The following is a 17,535-nucleotide window of genomic DNA, read 5'->3' as shown; positions in this document are numbered from 1 at the left end:
TGTTTCGAGGTTTTGGCGAGCCTTTTGTGCTAGGATGGGCATTGATTTGTCTTTTTCCTCGGCTTTCCATCCTCAGACAAATGGCCAAACCGAACGAACTACCGTATATACTCGAGTATAAGCCGAGATTTTCAGCCCAAATTTTAGGGCTGAAAGTGCCCCCCTCGGCTTATACTCGAGTCACGGTAGCGGTGGGGTCGGCAGGTGAGGGGGTGAGGGCGCTGAGGTATACTTACCTAGTCCCAGCGATCCTCGCGCTGTCCCTGCCGTCCCACGGGCTTCGGCGCTGCAGCTTCTTCCTCTCTTCAGCGGTCACGTGGGACCGCTCATTACAGAAATGAATAAGCGGCTCCACCTCCCATAGGGGCGGAGCCGCTTATTCATTTCTCTAATCAGCGGTGCCGGTGACCGCTGATAGAGAAAGAAGCTGCAGCGCCGAAGACAGGAGGAGACAGCGCGAGGATCGCCAGGACTAGGTGAGTATGTTATATTCACCTGTCCTCGTTCCAGCCGCCGGGCGCCGATCCATCTTCCCGGCCGGCGCCTCCATCTTCCCGGCGTCTGCGCTCTCTGACTGATCAGGCAGAGGGCGCGATGACGCATATAGTGTGCGCGGCGCCCTCTGCCTGATCAGTCAGAGCAGAGACGCCGGGAAGATGGAGGCGCCGGAACGAGACGCCGGGAGCTGCAATCAAGGGAGGTGAGTATGTGTTTTTTTTTTTTTATTGCAGCAGTATCAGCGGCAGCACAGATTAATGTGGAGCACAATGAACGGTGCAGAGCACCGTATAAGGCACAGCTAGGGGGCACAATGAACGGTGCAGAGCACCGTATAAGGCACAGCTAGGGGGCACAATGAACGGTGCAGAGCACCGTATATGGCACAGCTAGGGGGCACAATGAACGGTGCAGAGCACCGTATAAGGCACAGCTAGGGGGCACAGTGAACGGTGCAGAGCACCGTATATGGCACAGCTAGGGGGCACAATGAACGGTGCAGAGCACCGTATATGGCACAGCTAGGGGGCACAATGAACGGTGCAGAGCACTGTATATGGCACAGCTAGGGGGCACAATGAACGGTGCAGAGCACCGTATAAGGCACAGCTAGGGGGCACAATGAACGGTGCAGAGCACCGTATAAGGCACAGCTAGGGGGCACAATGAACGGTGCAGAGCACCGTATAAGGCACAGCTAGGGGGCACAATGAACGGTGCAGAGCACCGTATAAGGCACAGCTAGGGGGCACAATGAACGGTGCAGAGCACCGTATATGGCACATCTATGGGGCACAGTGAACGGTGCAGAGCACTGTATATGGCACAGCTAGGGGGCACAATGAACGGTGCAGAGCACCGTATAAGGCACAGCTAGGGGGCACAGTGAACAGTGCAGAGCACCATATATGGCACAGCTATGGGGCACAGTGAACGGTGCAGAGCACTGTATATGGCACAGCTAGGGGGCACAGTGAACGGTGCAGAGCACTATATGGGGCACAGCTATGGGGAAATATGAATGGTGTAGAGCACTATATGGCACAGATATGGGGAAATAATGATCTATTTTTATTTTTGAAATTCACCGGTAGTTGCTGCATTTCCACCCTAGGCTTATACTCGAGTCAATAAGTTTTCCCAGTTTTTTGTGGCAAAATTAGGGGGGTCGGCTTATACTCGGGTCGGCTTATACTCGAGTATATACGGTAATCAGACTTTGGAAACATATCTGAGATGCTTTGTTTCTGCTGATCAGGATGATTGGGTGTCCTTTTTGCCTTTGGCTGAGTTCGCCCTTAATAATCGGGCCAGCTCGGCTACTTTGGTTTCGCCGTTTTTCTGCAATTCTGGTTTCCATCCTCGTTTCTCTTCAGGGCAGGTTGAGTCTTCGGACTGTCCTGGTGTAGATACTGTGGTGGATAGGTTGCAGCAGATTTGGACTCATGTGGTGGACAATTTGACATTGTCCCAGGAGAAGGCTCAACGTTTCGCTAACCGCCGGCGCTGTGTGGGTCCCCGACTTCGTGTTGGCGATTTGGTTTGGTTGTCATCTCGTTATGTTCCTATGAATGTTTCCTCTCCTAAGTTTAAGCCTTGTTTCATTGGTCCGTATAAGATTTCTGAGGTTCTCAATCCTGTGTCGTTTCGTTTGACCCTTCCAGCTTCTTTTGCCATCCATAATGTATTCCATAGGTCATTGTTGCGGAGATACGTGGCGCCTGTGGTTCCATCCGTTGATCCTCCTGCCCCGGTGTTGGTTGAGGGGGAGTTGGAGTATGTGGTGGAGAAGATTTTGGATTCTCGTATTTCGAGACGGAAACTCCAGTACCTGGTCAAGTGGAAGGGTTATGGTCAGGAAGATAATTCCTGGGTCTTTGCCTCCGATGTTCATGCTGCCGATCAGGTTCGTGCCTTTCATTTGGCTCGTCCTGGTCGGCCTGGGGGCTCTGGTGAGGGTTCGGTGAGCCCTCCTCAAGGGGGGGTACTGTTGTGGATTCTGTTGTCAAGCTCCCTCCTGTGGTCATGAATGGTACTTCGGCTGGTTCTGTCTATGGATTTCCTCTGGTGGTTGTGAGTGGGGCTGCAGCTTCTGAGGTTCTTTCCACAGGTGACGAGGTTAATTTGTTAGCTGGCTGCTCTATTTAACTCCACTTAGATCTTTGCTCCATGCCACCTGTCAATGTTCCAGTATTGGTCTAGTTCACTCCTGGATCGTTCTTGTGACCTGTCTTCCCAGCAGAAGCTAAGTTCCTGCTTGTTTTACTCTGGTTTGCTATTTTTCTGTCCAGCTTGCTATTTTGATTGTTGTCTTGCTTGCTGGAAGCTCTGGGATGCAGAGGGAGCGCCTCCGCACCGTGAGTCGGTGCGGAGCGTCTTTTTGCGCCCTCTGCGTGGTCTTTTTGTAGTTTTTTGTGCTGACCGCAAAGCTACCTTTCCTATCCTCTGTCTGTCCAGTAAGTTGGGCCTCACTTTGCTAAATCTATTTCATCTCTGTGTTTGTAATTTTCATCTTTACTCACAGTCATTATATGTGGGGGGCTGCCTTTTCCTTTGGGGAATTTCTCTGAGGCAAGGTAGGCTTTATTTTTCTATCTCTAGGGCTATCTAGTTCCTTAGGCTGTGACGAGGCGCCTAGGGAGCGTCAGGAGCGCTCCACGGCTATTTCTAGTGTGTGTGATAGGATTAGGGATTGCGGTCAGCAGAGTTCCCACGTCTCAGAGCTCATCCTATATTATTAGTAACTATCAGGTCATTCCGTGTGCTCTTAACCACCAGGTCCATTATTGTCCTGACCACCAGGTCATAACAGAAACTGTCCCATTTAAGGTATGTTGGACGGTCAATCGGCTTCTGATACAGGGATGTCTCTATTTTATTGTTCTGCAGCTTAAAGGGAACCTGTCACCCCGAAAATCGAGTGTGAGGTAAGCCCACCGGCATCAGGGGCATATCTACAGCATTCTGTAATGCTGTAGATAAGCCCCCGATGTTACCTGAAAAAGGAGAAAAATTCGTTAGATTATACTCACCCAGGGGCGGTCCCGCTGCTGGTCCGGTCGGATGGGCGTCTCTGGTCCGCTGTGGCACCTCCCATCTTCATTCCAAGACGTCCTCTTCTGATCTTCAGCCACGGCTCCGGCGCAGGCATACTTTGTCTGCCCTGTTGAGGGCAGAACAAAGTACTGCAGTGCGCAGGCGCCGGAAAGGTCAGAGAGGCCCGGCGCCTGCGCACTGCAGTACTTTGCTCTGCCCTCAACAGGGCAGACAAAGTACGCCTGCGCCAGAGCCGTGGCTGAAGATCAGAAGAGGACGTCTTGGAATGAAGTTGGGAGGCGCCGCAGCAGACCAGAGACACCCATCCGACCGGACCAGTAGCGGGATCGCCCCTGGGTTAGTATAATCTAACGTCTTTTTCTCCTTTTTCAGGTAACATCGGGGGCTTATCTACAGCATTACAGAATGCTGTAGATATGCCCCTGATGCCGGTGGGCTTACCTCACCCGCAATTTTCGGGGTGACAGGTTCCCTTTAATGATGGTGTCCAAAAAGTTAATTTCGGTGCAGGAGTAGTTGAGTGTCAAGTTGATGGTAGGATGAAATTGATTAAACTGTTCATGGAACGTCTTTAGCTGTGGCTCAGACTCCGTCCAGATGATTAAAATATCATCAATATAGCGGTAGTAGGCCAGAGGCCTGATGGGACATTAGGATATAAAGTCGCTTTCAAGCTTGGCCATGAAAAGATTTGCATACTGTGGGGCCATTTTACTTCCCATTGCAGTGCCAGTCTCCTGTAGATAGATCTTCTTGTCAGAGTGTGCAAAGCAGTCATCAAAGCAAGACTGCCGAGACCCGCGATAATATTCTCCCACAAAGTGACGCCACACCAGAAAATTCAAACTAATAACTTGTTTATTTTATGAAATAATTTTGTTCCTGTAACTTGCATCTTTTCTTTTGACTTAAGATTTGGGTCACAGCTTAAAACCGGCAAAATTTGCCAACCAGTCGGGTGTAGGGAGATTGACTGCCTTCCGGACTCCCGGTGCAGGTATCCTCACCACCATAATCTCCACCCATTCCGCCAGCTGCGACTAAATAACACACAAAAACCAACAAATCGAACACAAGGGAGGGAGGGCGGGAAACAGGTCCGGGTCCAAGTGAGAGGATCCGGAAGCTCAAATCGGCGCCAACCCCCTTTTCAAATGAGGCCCCGCCCCCCGGCGGCGTGGCCTCCAATCAAAGCGCCGTCACCCCGTGGGAGACCGGGGAGGAGCCATACAGAGGCCCTGCAGTCAGGTGACAGCGGGCTATGCCGCAGTGTCCCTCAGACTGCCGAGACCCGCGATAATATTCTCCCACAAAGTGACGCCACACCAGAAAATTCAAACTAATAACTTGTTTATTTTATGAAATAATTTTGTTCCTGTAACTTGCATCTTTTCTTTTGGCTTAAGATTTGGGTGGCAGCTTAAAACCGGCAAAATTTGCCAACCAGTCGGGTGTAGGGAGATTGACTGCCTTCCGGACTCCCGGTGCAGGTATCCTCACCACCATAATCTCCACCCATTCCGCCACGGAGTAGCCCGTACCACGAGCTATGACCCACCCAAAGAATGGAGCGCCTGAACCACCCCTTCTCGAAGACCATCCAGGAATATATCCAGGCCGGCGTCATTCAGATGGACCCCATCTGGCAGGAGAAAACCTGAATTATCCCCTTATAGCCGGTGGTGCCTCACCACCACACCATTCTTGAACATAATGAATCGGGATATCCGCTGGTTTAATGTGCGTCGAGATCTTTCCATGGCGCTCAGCTCCCTGGCACCACGCCAGACCAATCTGGGAACCACCTCCGACCACACTAGACGCATTGCTGAAAAGAAACCAGGAAATTTGTCCAAGTCGGCTCTCATCAGGGTCAACAGCTCCGCAAGAGGAAAAGAAGCCAGGTCATTCCCTCCGGCGTGAATAACCACCACTGTCGGCGAAGACGCGACTCTTGCAATACGCACAACTTCCGGAAGGACTTGAGACCAGGTAAGTCCCCTTGTACCGCGCCAGATAACGTCCATTCCTGCAAGACCCAACGATCGACCTCCTGGTCGCAGCTCTGCACGCCGTGCTGCCCAATAGATGAACGAATGGCCCACCAGCCATATGCTGGGCCGCATACCATCTAAAACAAACAGAACAACATTAATGTCACATACAAGCTTTGTTAGCTAGGGTAAGCGGCGATAAAAACATACGCGACATCCTCAAAAGTGTTATCTTAGCCACAAAAATCTTACATGACAAGTTCAGGCCTGATGTACCTGGTAAAACAGCGGGACCTCCATCTACCAACCCTCTGAATGTCCGCTTCGAAAAACCCCGCCCTAGAGGCTTCGGTCGCTGCGCCGATTCTAAATGAATGGGTACCAAAGTCTGCCGCAGGCAACCCCAGACAAGACAGAGCGTGCCTGAGGACCGCCAAAAACTGACATGACAAAAAAGGGGAACCGTTTTCGTGAATGAACAGTTGCGACCCACTACTCCTGACCTGCATGAAGTTTTTAACCAGTGCTAAAGGGCAGACCGCCCCTCCGATGGCAAAAAGAGGGAACCAAGTGCCCCTGCCTTCCCGATCAGTTTTGGATTTGCGCACCCTCACCCTCAATCCGTCGTCGCAAATCACCAAGTCGTCCAGCTGCAGGCCGCCAGCCCTGCAACAGGACGAGGGAAGTATTTCGCTAACCCGCATGGCCCCGAAAAACGCCAGGCCAAAAGCCGCCGATATCAGAGTGGCTTCGTAAACAGAGTCGCAAACATCAACTGAAACCTTGATCAAATTAGATAGCAATTGAAAAGAAATGGGCCTCCTTTGGTCGTTCTGCACACGTTCCCGACACCAGCCCTTCAGTACCTGCCCAATCAAAAAATGTTTGGTCGAATCGGGCCATCCACGTAGCTTAAAATGAAAAGCAACCCCGGATAGACGATTACGAGCTACCACTCCCGAAACCCCCGAGGCCTGTAACCGAGCCAGGAAAGCCAGCGTAACCTGAAGTCTCATAGAGCTTGAAGCACCTACCGGTTTCTCCGCTGCCAAGCTGCACCACTCATCCCATGCCTTACCGTATGCTCTCCAGGTTGAGGGAGCGATGGAAGACCTTATCAGGGGAATCAATTCTCCGGGACATCCCAGACCAAAGGAGGGCATTCCAGGATTCGCTGCAGCTCCTTCGGCTGCCGGCCATACCGCACCTGTGGATCAAACCGATGTGCAACATCTGTAAATTCATCATTCATAGAGGCATAGGCGCTCGCCTTTATCCAAGCGTTGTACTCCAAACATTTTAACACCGTGAAGCCTATGACCTTTACCGCGGGTAAGGAGGAAGATGACAGACAATTAATGGCATGTATATCCTTCGCTGATCTGAGCTGAATTCTGATACGCTTGTTGCATAAAGACCGTCCCCACAATTCCATGGCTGCTGCCAGAGGGAACAACTCAACTAGAACCGGATCCTGATGCCATGCTCTGGAAACCCAGGAATCAGACCACAAACCCGCGCACGTCTGCTCTCCAAAACTAACACTGAAGCCTGCCGAGTCCGCCAGCCCAAACTTAAGCCCCAAGCTGTCGCTAATGCATTCCTCTTCCTGAAAACATGTTTTGCCATTGTAAGAAATGAGGAAACGCTGCCATATGATCAGATCTCTGCGCAGCTGAGCAGTGATTCTAATCCTGTGGTGAGGTTGCCTCACGCCTCTCGTAGCCAATATCAACCTGCGAGAAAAAATTCTGTCCATTGGCATTATCTTACAGGCAAAATTCAGTGAACCGAGGAGAGATTGCATTTGGACTAATGAGACCTTGCCGACCGATAAAAAACCGTCGATTAGATCCAAAAGCTTTACAATCTTATCTTGGGGCAGCCTGAGCTCCATGGCGACCGAGTCAATTTCAATCCCCAAGAAAGAGATTACAGGAACCGGGCCAATCGTTTTTTCCGGAGACAGGGGAACGCCGAATAGGGACATGATCTCCTTAAACTGTGCCAGGGCCTGGGAACAAGATTCCGAATTGGCCGGGCCTACCATCAAAAAGTCGTCAAGGTAGTGCGTAATTGATGGCAAACGCGTGACCTTACGAGCGACCCATTCCAGAAATGTGCTAAACATTTCAAAATAATGGCAGGAAATTGAGCATCCCATCGGGAGGCATGTGTCGTAGTAGTATCGCCCCTCGAACATGGCTCCCAACAGGTGGTAGCAATCTGGGTGAACCGGAAGCAGCCGGAAAGCGGATTCAATATCGGACTTAGCCATAAGGGCGCCCGGGCCCGCTTTTTTGACCATTTCGACAGCTCTGTCAAAAGGAATATATGTTACCGCAGTGTCGTCACCCGGGATACCGTCATTCACCGAGCTGCCTTTGGGGTAAGGCAAATGGTGAATCAGCCTGTATTTTCCCGGTTTTTTCTTTGGAACTATGCCCAATGGGGAAACCCTCAAGTTATAAAATGGGAGGGCCTCGAATGGCCCCCGAAAACGTCCTGCTTGAATTTCCTTATTCAATTTTTCATAAAGAATGGCTGGAGAGTCCCTAGCAGATTTTAAATTAGGGGACGACTGGGGTTTACTCGAGAAAACAAAGGGAATGAAAAAACCAAAAGAAAAACCAAAACTGAGTTGGGCCGCCGCCGGTTTATTGGGGTATCTGGCCAGCCATGGTTCCATGTTTTTTGCGTTCACCGGTGTCAGATGGTTCACCCCCCGCGGGAGTCTTATTGTTTCCCGTTTTTTGAGGGGGTCTGGAGCATTTTGAAGCCGAATGGGTTCCCCCGCACGCAGAACATTCGTGTTTATATTTGCATAATCCGTAGAATTTGCAGTGACCCTCGTTGAAGAGCCAACAGGTGCCTGGTCTTCGAACCACCGATGACCCTGAACTATTGGGGGGGCCGACGGGGGACCCAGGAAAGGGCTGCAGAGTTTTTTGCGCCATCATCAAACGCAACCATGAATCGGTGGCTTTGACCCCCCACCCCAATTGTGGGTTAATGGCTAGCCGGCGGCGGAAATCTTCGTCATATTTCCACCACGCCGAGCCGCCGTGTGACTTGTAGGAATTGTATATACTGTCTAGATAAATGAAAAGCTCGGAACAACATTCCGGATGCTTCTCCCCCATAACACACCCTAGAACTGCAAAAGCCTGAAGCCAATTGTTAATAGTTTTGGCTACTTTCGGTTTCCTGTCGTACACTTTTTCGCCTACCCTTCTCTCCTTGTCCACCGAATGCTGTTCGGTGGATACAAGGGACCAAATGTCGATGAATTCGTTAGCCCAAATCTGTTCCTTCACACTGATATCTAAGTGCGACCCTAAGGGTGGAACACCGCAAAAAAGTCCATCCTTGTAAATGTCCGGGCGGGGAGGGGGGATAGATGGTCTAGGCGGTGCCGTTTGCAGTAACCTGGGATTTACAAAAATCCTCCCACTGCCTGAGCCAAGCGGGATTGCGTCCGTTAAATTCAAGGTCGTACCCCTATCGCCACCCCAGGCCCCCGTAAAAGCGTACTCACCGGGTTGCATGCTAGGTTCCGGGCGACTCTGCTCCTGAACTCCTTGGGTATCTGCATTTCGCCGATCCCCCCGGGATGCGGACCTGCGTCGTGATGAAACATGTCGGCGAGATCTGCTGGAAGAACTATCCGACGATGATGGAGATTGCCACCTCGATGACCTAGACCACCTGCTTCGGCGACTGGATTTGGACCTGTGGGAATGCCCCCTGCTAACGTAGTGTTCCCTACGTCTTTTTCTGCGTCGTCTATAGTGTCCTGATGACGAGGAGGAGGATACGCTGCGCGCGGGGCGGTTACCCGCACTCTGAACGCCAACCAGAGCCGAGGTGCCAGCACCCTGCGTGGGAGGTCCAACACCGGTTGCCACCAGCGGTATAGCTGCTGAAGCGTTCTGATGTTCTCCCGCTCCTACAGATAAATGCGGTGTCACTACTTGTCCCCCGGGGGTTAAAGAAGGTGGTGTTGTGAAAATCACTGGGCAAGAGGGAAAGGGGGAATCCACTCTAGCTCCTGCGTGCCCTCCTACTATTTGCTGCCCTAGTATTGACGCAGAACGTATCTGTTGCTGGGCTGTTATTAATGTCCCCCATCCTCTCCCCGTGTCATTGCTGCTTTTCCCCATTGGCTGTAGTGTCGGGGAAATTAGCTCCTGTGAGCCTTCTACCCCTTCCACCTCTTGTGACGATGCGGATGACCCCTGTGCGCCTCCCATGTTAATCGCAGTTGTGGGACCTGACCCGGCTATGGTGCTCAGCGTCTGCTGCTGTGAAGCCCCTTCCCACACAATACTAACCGCTGAAGGAGCGGCGCTGGAATAGTGTCCCAAATCCCCCTCCCGCACCTGCCCGACTGCAGCTGCTGAGCCGCGCTGTCTCCTGCCCACGTGTGAGGAAGTGCGCGCACTCGCGCCGCGCGCGCTCCTCTTTGCTACTAATGGCGGGCTCAGGCGAGCCGGCGGCCGGGAGGCTCTGCCAGAACGCTGCCCGCCCGACGGCATCGCCTGGCTCGCTGCAGGGAGGGAGCCGCTCGCAGCCAGTAGTGCCGCTAGCCAGTCGCTACCCTCCCTGCTGATTTTTTGTCTCACCGCCTCCTGGAGCGGGTCCATAGCGCCGGCAGCCCCAAACAGGTCCGGGTCCAAGTGAGAGGATCCGGAAGCTCAAATCGGCGCCAACCCCCTTTTCAAATGAGGCCCCGCCCCCCGGCGGCGTGGCCTCCAATCAAAGCGCCGTCACCCCGTGGGAGACCGGGGAGGAGCCATACAGAGGCCCCGCAGTCAGGTGACAGCGGGCTATGCCGCAGTGTCCCTCAAAGGTGGCTACTTTGAAGAACCTAGAATATAAGACATAATTTCAGTTGTTTCACACTTTTTTGTTAAGTATATAATTCCACATGTGTTAATTCATAGTTTTGATGCCTTCAGTGTGAATGTACAATTTTCATAGTCATGAAAATACAGAAAAATCTTTAAATGAGAAGGTGTGTCCAAACTTTTGTTCTGTACTGTATATATATTGATTTTTTGTGTAATGGTGTCACTATTATATGTAATTTCCATTGAACCAATTTATAATTATACTGGTCAAGAACGTTCCCTCTACAGTTTGTCATGAAATGATATACTGACACATACAGTATAGGAAGATTTGCATACAGCTCTTCACTAAATGAACCACATACTGTATATATAGAAACCGTTTGAGTGTATCCCTTTATGATCTCATGTATGCATTGTAAGATTAATTGTATACTTTGTCATTGTATACACTGGCACTTTGATGTTTGTGTTTTGTATTTTGACATATGTCGCATGCCATGATATCGGTGATATGTGGCTCTGGAATACTATGGCATGTTTTTGGTGCTAATCTATAGATTTTTGCTATTGTTTTGTTAAATGTTATATAGTTGCCTGCGAGTTTGGCCACATGCAAGATGGCAGACTTGCATGAGAATGATATGATCTCCAATAGGTAGCAGTATACAGACCGGCATGGGTACTAGTGCGCATGTCTCCGACGCGAGTGCTGCCGGAGCATTACTTCCGATGCCTGTGAGTGACGAGTGCGGGGACTTCCCTGTGATTTGCACCACCATGATGGCACCGGAGTTGATGCAACGTCTAGCGCTTGCCTGTTTGGCCACATGCGCCACCTTGTAATGAGAATACCAACACCTGACACCATGCAGTGGGATATACAAGAGGGGCAGGCATTGGGGACATTTATTTAATCTTGGCCCCCTAAGGAAGTCAACTCTATAGCACCACCTGTTTGGAAGTAGCGATCCTACAAGTCACAATCAACAAAGGGTTGATTGTGACTTGTAGGATCGCTACTTCCAACAGGTGGCATTATTGAGTTTAAGTCCTCTTTTTCTCTTAAGAGAAAATTTGCATATTACATTTCCCAGAGGAGCATGCACGGCGAATAAGTCTCCTTACCTTGACAAGCCAGAGCTAGTATGTCAGTCTTCACAAGGAAAAACCTTACCCCTTAGACCTTATTATTAAAAATACATTTTTGATATTTTTGTGGATTATATCCTCCATGTTTCCTGTTTCAATGTTATTTAGGAGCTCCAATGACTACATCCTGTAACAGTCCTAATAGATAGACTTTTGAACTGGTATTTAATAATATGGTTTCTGTGTCTGAGCTCCTGTATTATATTTGTTTTTGATAATTCCTGATATTTAGATTTCAGAAAATGTTATTGATACACTTATTGTGGATTAAATGTGTTTTTGATGCATTTCCGCAGGATAAATGCACTAAAATTCATGTGCGATTATGCCTGTTGATTTTCTGCATCTAATGTAAATCTAAGGAAAAAATCCACACAGAAAACTTTGCATATCTGCAAGACAAATTGACCTGCTGCTGATTCGAAACACACAACACAAGTCAGAGTACGCGGAATTAAAAAAAGCACAGTGGGCATGAGATTTCTATAAATCCCATCCACTTAGCTGGAACTTTAAGATGCCTCTTTTTTTATGCAGCAAAAATATGCAATGTCAAAAATGCAGCAAAAGTCTATCGTCGGAACATAACTTAAGCGTCGTAGAAAAAAAATTGTAAAATCCATAGAGACATCTCCGAAGAGGGGACATATCACCCTCACATTGAACACATGGGATTAGTTATAACTAGCAAAGTGAGAAAGAGCTCACACTTCAACCTCACTTGAAGTAGAACTTCCTGCTGTGAACAGGTAATTACAGCAGAGATCTGCTGAGAGCCAGCCATCAAGTTTAGGATTTGCATACTCAGAAGAGGATATGTACACTGCTGAGGCAAGATCTTCCTCTGTTTAAAGGAATTGTCTGAGACGCTCTAGAGCCTGTGGTCAGTGATGAATATTGGGGTTTGCAAAGATCTGTAATTTATGGCAGATGGATGATGCTATCCATGGCATGTTTCATCCCAATAGAAATGTAAAATCATTGTAGGAAACATGACAACAATATCTGCCGCCTGGACCTCCAGGGGTGAACATATCTTTAAAGTTGGGGATCTCATAATTTTCGTAAGACCTTGCACGACCAATCCACCATATAAACTTAAAAGGGGAGGTATGTGGGTGGAACCTTGATCTAATAAAAATCATAGTTTGGGTTTTGGTCATATGCTAGTTCTGGAAGATACAGTACTCTGTAGTTATGTCCGTTGCACTAAGGAGTTGTTGTAAGGAGTACTTCCCTCTGCGAAACTCTAAGACATTTCCATGACACAAGTTTAGTACTTTTTCTCTTGTTATTACTTTTATCCTATGTGATTGTGTATAGTGTATTGTTTGTAACAACTTTGTATATTTCTTATGAACACTGCCTACTTTTCTGGATTAAATATCTAAAATGAAATGTCTCAATACCTCTTGTTTTGTAAACTGCACTCCTGAAGCCACACTACCTGTAACAGATGTCCAATCGGCCTCTGTGGATGATTGCTGGTGTGGAGTTGGCAATGACTGTACCAGGGATAATATATATATATATATATATATACACAGTTGTGCTCAAAAGTTTACATACCCCGGCAACATTTTTGCTTTCTTGGCCTTTTTTTCAGAGAATATGAATGATAACACCAAAACTTTTTCTCCACTCATGGTTATGGGTTGGGTGACGCCATTTATTGTCAAACTACTGTGTTTTCTCTTTTTAATGGCATTAGATGGCAACTAAAGGTAACGTCCTCACCTGTGACCTGTTGGCTTGTAATCAGTGTGTGTGCATAAAAGCTGAGCGAGTTTCTGGGATCCAGACAGACTCTTGCATCTTTCATCCAGCCACTGACGTTTCTGGATTGTGAGTCATGGGGAAAGCAAAAGAATTGACTTTGGATCTACGACAAAAGGTAGTTAAAGGTATACAAAAAGATATCCAAGGAATTGATAATGCTACTCAGCAGCGTTCAAACGGTGATTAACAAATGGAAAATCAGAGGCGCTGTAAATACAAAACCACGGTCAGGTAGACATACAAAAATGTCATCCACAACTGCCAGGAAAATTGTTCGGGATGCAAACCCCCCCCCCCCCCCCCCCACAAATAACATCAGCTGAAATATTGGACTCTCTGAAAACCAGCAGTGTGGCTGTTTCAAGATGCACAATAAGAAGGAACTTGAAGAAAAATGGGCTGCATGGTCGAGTCGCCAGAAGAAAGCCATTACTGCACAAATGCCACAAAGTATCTCGCCTACAATACACATAATAGCACAGAGACAAGCCTCAAAACTTCTGGAACAAAGTAATTTGGAGTGATGAGACCAAAACTTAACTTCTTGGCCACAACCATAAATGTTACTTTGAGAGAAGTCTGTAGTGAGCTGGCCGGCTGTGACTGTTCTATTATCATTGACATAGAATCTGTGACAGACACTGCCCCCGTGTGGCCAGAAGTTATACCTATGCCGAATGTGATTACAGAGAAACAAACTGTATTGGCAGAGCTTCCCCCTGTGATGTCATGTGAACAGGAAGGGGAGGGAAAAAGAGAGCCCGGGAAACTGGTGTGTGCAGAGAGAGGTCGGTGTGTGCTGGCGTCCTCATGCAGAGGCGATATAGAAGATTGCCTGGATGACCGCTATCTCTTGGAAGCTGACATCCAGATTGTTCCCAGCTCCCACACTGCGGAGCACCCAACGGTGACATCTTCACAGACCCTGGAGCCCATGAACTATAAGCGGGTCCTCTGTTGAGAGGCCGAACATTCCACCCTTACCTGTTGAACCCCAAGGACTACAGTCTGGACCTGAGGGACGGAGTTTTGTTTAATCCCTGTTGTTTTTCTCTTCAGCTGGAGCGTCCCCCTGCAGTGACAGACAGGCCTGCGACGTGGGAAGATAACCTCTTGGAACAAAGGAACTGGTAACGTGTGGATAGGGAAAGTGAGGGACAGTTTGTTATTACACGTTATCTCTGTGAATAGGCATATTTTGTACTGTCTATTATTGTGTTCCGCTGTGTTAAGGAAAATGTATAACAGTAAAGATACGGTTGTTAAAATAGAATCTGAGTGTGGAAGTTTTGCTGGGCCAGATCATGGATATACATGGGCGACCTTGCCCTCGGTCACTTCAAGTCAACAAGGCCTATGATGAAAGGAACACCATTTCTACTGTAAAACATGGAGGTGGATCACTGATGTTTTGGGGATATGTGAGCTCCCACGCCAATTTTTTCCGGGATTTAACCCTTTAATTTAATTGCTAGAGACCCCAAATTTGACACAAAGACACTTCTTACATTACTAAAGAGGAATATGTAATAAAAGAAGGGATATGAGATGGTTTACTGTATCTAAAGCATGTCTCATATCCTGTCGGGTTTGGGAAGGAGATAGGAAAAGCCGGCAATTGAATTACCGGCTTTTCTGCTATCTAGCTCTGTATGAAATATACATATATATATGTGTCTCACGGTGGGATTGTGCTCTGTGAAATCACATCTATTACATTACTGATTTTTTTTTTACCGCACGATGCAGAATTATGTCAACAGCAGTTTTCAAGCAAAGCAGAATTAGATTAGTAAAGAGGAAAAAGTGACGCGAATAAAAATTAACTTTTATTTAGGTTTATAAGATTTTAAATGTAGAAATAATTAACATATACCCAAATTCTGACCATATATTGGGACACTGCTGTATATGAGTAGTTATTACGTTTTATACAGAACAGAATTTATCATCTTTCCCCCACCTCACTCTACCCTTCCACCCGACCTATCCATCAATGTCAATGGCTGCTCACTTTCCCCGATCCTGCATGCTCGGTGCCTCAGGGTGATCCTTGACTCTACCCTCTCTTTCAAGCCACATATCCAAGTCCTTGCCTCCTCTTGCCGATTCCAACTCAAAAACATTTCCCGGATCCGTACATTCCTTGACCATGAAACCACAAAAACACTAGTACATGCCCTTATCATCTCCCGCCTGGACTACTGCAACCTCCTACTCTTTGGCCTCCCTTCTAGCACTCTGGCACCACTCCAATCCATCCTAAACTCTGCTGCTCGACTAATCCACCTGTCTCCCCGTTATTGCCCAGCCTCTCCTCTCTGCCAGGCCCTTCACTGGCTTCCTATTACCCAGAGGCTACAGTTCAAAACACTAACAATGACATACAAAGCCATTCACAATCTGACTCCTCCATACATCTGTGACATGGTCTCCCGCTACCTACGTACACGCAATCGTCGATCATCTCATGATCTCCTACTCTACTCCTCTCTCATCTCTTCCTCCCACAACCGCATCCAAGACTTCTCCCGTGCTTCCCCCATACTCTGGAACTTTCTACCCCAACACATCAGGCTCTCACCTACCACGGAAACCTTTAAAAAGAACCTGAAGATCCACCTCTTCCGACAAGCCTACAACCTGCAGTGATCCCAAGTCTACTGAACCGCCACATGACCAGCTCTACCCTCACCTAGTGTATCCTCACCCATCCCCTGTAGACTGTGAGCCCTCGCGGGCAGGGTCCTCTCTCCTCCTGTACTTGTGTGTGCCTTGTTTTACTCATGTTTATTGTACTTGTCTATATTTGCCCCATTCACATGTAAAGTGCCATGGAATAAATGGCGCTATAAAAATGAATAATAATAATAATAATATATATATATAGACAGTATATATGTTTTAACGAATATTTGAGCCCATGGATCCATTGTATGTCCGTATTGCATGCCGGCGAGAAAATCTCGCAGTACGAATGCCATACGGATTACCTACGGAGGATGACATGCGCAAAATACGGTGACACACCCTGCCTACGGATGACATACGGATCACTATTTTGGGAACATTTCTGCATATTACGTGCGAATTGCGGCCGTAAAAACGGACTGTATTGTCCTACGCCTAGTGTGACGCCGGCCTTAGTAATGCAAACATAAATAAAACCATATACACTTGGTGTCACCATAATTGTGCTCACCCACAGAATGAAGGTAACAATTAATTTGTGCAGCAAATGAAAAACGTAACATTCGAAACGTCAAAAAATAAAAGTAGAATTGCTGTTTTTTTCTACTTCATCACATAAAGAGTTAGGTATTAGGTTTGTTGCCAGAAAAAAATAAAAGCCTTTATACAGCTATATCAAAGAAAAAAAAGTTACAACACCTTGAATGTGACAAATTAAAAAAAAAAAGAGTGAACATTAAGACCAAATTAAGGGTACTGTACTACATAAAGCAGGACACAATAAAAAAAAGCCTTGCAGCAACAAAATAAATAATTATGCTCAACTATAAAGACCGGAACACAGGGAATATAAATGGCCAGCAACAGTTATTAAGATAAGACCTTTTTCATTCCATTATAGTACAATATATTCCTCAGATACTTCTAAACTTCTAATGACTCACTTGTTTTCCCAGATGTCTGTCATTAATTCTGAAAACTGATTTTAATCAGTAGAGATGAAATCTAAACATTTATTTTGAGGAATCAGAAAATAACGAATTATGAAGCTAGACAAAGACATTAAAAGGTTACTCACCAAATTATAAATTATTCCCAATCCATAGCATAGAAGACAACTTGCTGATAGCTGGGGGTTCAAGCACTGGAACCCAAAGGAATCCATAGAATGAGGCTCTCGAAACCAAGAATCGGGTTCTACAGCCCTGCCCTGAATGAAACAGAGGTATGCATGCTTTACATTCAATATCAATGGGGTATGAGAAACAGGCGAAAGTCATTCTACATTTTTTCCTTCAGTCCCAAAGACAATGAATAAAGAGGAGGTTGAGGTCAAGTGGAGGTTAGTATTATACTTTTAACGTTATTTATTACATGCTATGCTTTAGAATATTTGTATTTGAGCTTTATCACTATGAGGCCTCATTCACACGTCCGTGTTTTAACACGTATGTCTTTAGAAACGTACCTGGAAAAAAAAGTACCTTTTGTCATCAGTATTTTTGCATCAG

General features: G+C 47.4%; 1 long non-coding RNA gene across 1 annotated transcript; it reads right to left on the bottom strand.

Moving 5' to 3' along the window:
• Positions 1–5,011: 5,011 nt before the first annotated feature.
• On the bottom strand, positions 5,012–17,224 carry LOC138667667 (uncharacterized). Its single transcript, XR_011318877.1, has 3 exons — positions 17,103–17,224; positions 6,628–6,756; positions 5,012–5,686 (listed from the first exon to the last, which is right to left on the bottom strand). It is a non-coding gene; the product is annotated as an uncharacterized lncRNA (long non-coding RNA).
• Between the last annotated feature and the right edge of the window lie 311 nt (positions 17,225–17,535).

This window comes from Ranitomeya imitator, chromosome 2, assembly GCF_032444005.1.
Source record: "Ranitomeya imitator isolate aRanImi1 chromosome 2, aRanImi1.pri, whole genome shotgun sequence".
Taxonomy (NCBI): domain Eukaryota; kingdom Metazoa; phylum Chordata; class Amphibia; order Anura; family Dendrobatidae; genus Ranitomeya; species Ranitomeya imitator.
The sequence above is the reverse complement of the archived record's forward strand: the minus strand, read 5'-3'. Positions and strand labels throughout refer to the sequence as shown.